The sequence below is a fragment of the Urocitellus parryii genome, unplaced genomic scaffold, assembly GCF_045843805.1.
Source record: "Urocitellus parryii isolate mUroPar1 unplaced genomic scaffold, mUroPar1.hap1 Scaffold_37, whole genome shotgun sequence".
In the NCBI taxonomy this organism is placed as follows: Eukaryota; Metazoa; Chordata; class Mammalia; order Rodentia; family Sciuridae; genus Urocitellus; species Urocitellus parryii.
The window spans coordinates 11,089,720-11,092,031 of record NW_027553327.1 but is presented as its reverse complement, the minus strand read 5'-3'; the positions used below and the strand labels follow the sequence as shown (position 1 = coordinate 11,092,031).

Here is a 2,312-nt window from a genome sequence, read left to right as displayed (position 1 = left end):
CTAGACTACATAACAAAAAGAAAATATAAAATATTCAGTTTTCACTTCAAAAGAAATTATCCAGAAATAAAATTCACTACACAAAATATAACAAGGTTAGGATTATAAGAATGGGGTATTCAGATGAGAAGATACTACTTTGTGGGGGATGGAAATCCTTCCTAAGCAATAATTTGTATCTCATTAAACTTCCAAACATAAACTTCACACTTATACCACAAACTTTTCTATTTTCTACTTCTCTAAAAAAAGAAATTTTAGCTTCTTAATTTCTAAGTATCATGTCAAATTCCTTAGTTCACCTGATCCCACAATCTCTAATTTAAAAGACTGTAAAATAATAATTTTCTGCCCCTAAAGAGTCTGAACCTGTGACGTAATTATTCACAATAAGGAAATTAAAGGTAAAAAAAAAAAAACATAAATAAGTACACTTGTTAGCATCTATGTTTTTTTAAAGAGGGAGACTGTAATTGCTCTGTTTAACCCCTGGCTCTTAAGACAGTATGGTCAGAAAATTAAAATGAATAATATATACTTAAAACCTGTATTTATTTTGAATAGATGTGAGAGTTAAGAAAATGACTGAAATTATATATTGTAAATGTTTACTGTGAAAGAGTACAAAATTGATGTTGCCAAAAAGAGTAAAAAAAATTTTAACTGATATTAAACATCTTAAATAATTTGGGAAAATACCCTTAGGTTGAAGTGCAACTATCAAGAAACAACAGCGCAAAAAAAAAAAAAATGCTCTCATGCATGTATACATGTTAAGTAACAAATAAGCAAACCCCAAGTCAGTACAGTACATCAATAACTGAGACTTAAATAATATTTTGATATACAAAGAAAGAGAAGGAAAAGATAAAATTGTTGACAGCCATTGATGAAAAAAAGCATCTCAACAATTTACACAAAATGATACTAAAGAGTTTCTTTTAAAAAGATGTCTTAAGAAGACCAAGCCACAATAAGTTAGTGTTTTCCATAACACATGCTGAATTATTTGATCCCATATCTATACACTGTTACTGTCTTAATTCCTAAATGTTGTGACAGCATATATTTAATAACTGAGGTACATTAGTTTACATCTTTTTATAGATAATCTAAGAGGATGAATTTTCCATTTCCAGTTTTTCATCGTCTTCACCTCCTCCAAAGAAAATCAAAGGAAACATTCCTAGAATGCAGCCAATAGTCACCCCAACAGCTTTGCCCAAATGTGTACTAACACATGTTTGCCACATGTCAACTTGCTTTGGTGTGAGGTCAGGAATTGACAGGCCTAACCTGGAAGCCAAAGCTTCAACATAGCCTGCAAGTCCAAGTCCAAAGCAGCAGCTGCCATCGTTGAAATTCCCAAAATAATTCCAATAGATAACTCGATATGGGTTCCTGCAACAATCATAATTGCATTATCCAAAAAGCCAAACCCTATGAAAGTTATCGCATTGTGGATGAATACATATCTCAGCTGTCCTGGGGTAGGTGGCAGAGCTTCCAATTTTTCTTGGGCGATGGCAATGGACTCAAAGCGGTGCAGCTCCTTGAGCAGGCAGCTCCTCTCGGTGGAGTGCAGGCTATAGATGAAGTCGCGCGCGCCCTGCGCGGTGTTCAGCGCCTCGATGGGCTCCTTCTTGGGGTGGGTACCCAGCCTCCGGGGGCCTCCGGGGGCCGCGAGCGCCAGCAGCCCCCGCCCGCAGCAGTACCAGGACGGCTAGCAGGGCGCGGTGGTGGCTGCCGGCCCGGCCTCAAGCTGCGCGCGGTTCGGCTCCTCAGCAGCGGCAGCAACAGGGACATGGCGGGCTGAGGAGCGGGGACCCCCGCGGCAGTCCCGGAGGGCGACTTCTGACAAGGCTGGGTCGAGAGCGGGGAGCTGGCTCAGCCCGCCCCCGCCCCGAGGTCCTCCTGACAGGCAGCCGAGGCGCCGGGCACCATGCACTCCGCGGGCCCGCGCGGCGGTCGCCTCCCTTTCCGTACCCACCCCCACCCCCTCCACCCCCTCCACCCCCACCCCGGTCCTTCCAAAAGGCAAGCGACGGTTCCGGCCTCCCCGAAGAGAAAAACTTTCTCCGAGGCGGCCGGGCCCGGAGAGCTCCCGGAGAGGGCGGGCGGGTGGTGCGGGCGGGCGCCTCCCGGCTGAGGAGGAGCAGCGCGGGCGGGCTCGGCTAGTGTGTGTCTGTCAGTCTGCTCTTCCAGAGGGATGAGTCAGCCATGCGCCGCCCTCCTCTCCCGGCGGCTTTCCCACCCTCTTGCCTTCCCTGGTCCGGACTCTGTGTGGCTCCGGCGCCCTCAAAGCAGCCGCG

The 2,312-nt window shown here is 45.6% G+C and overlaps 1 pseudogene; it reads right to left on the bottom strand.

The window, feature by feature from the left end:
* Positions 1-464: 464 nt before the first annotated feature.
* Positions 465-1,806, bottom strand: LOC144252114 (transmembrane protein 65 pseudogene; annotated as a pseudogene).
* Positions 1,807-2,312: the final 506 nt, after the last annotated feature.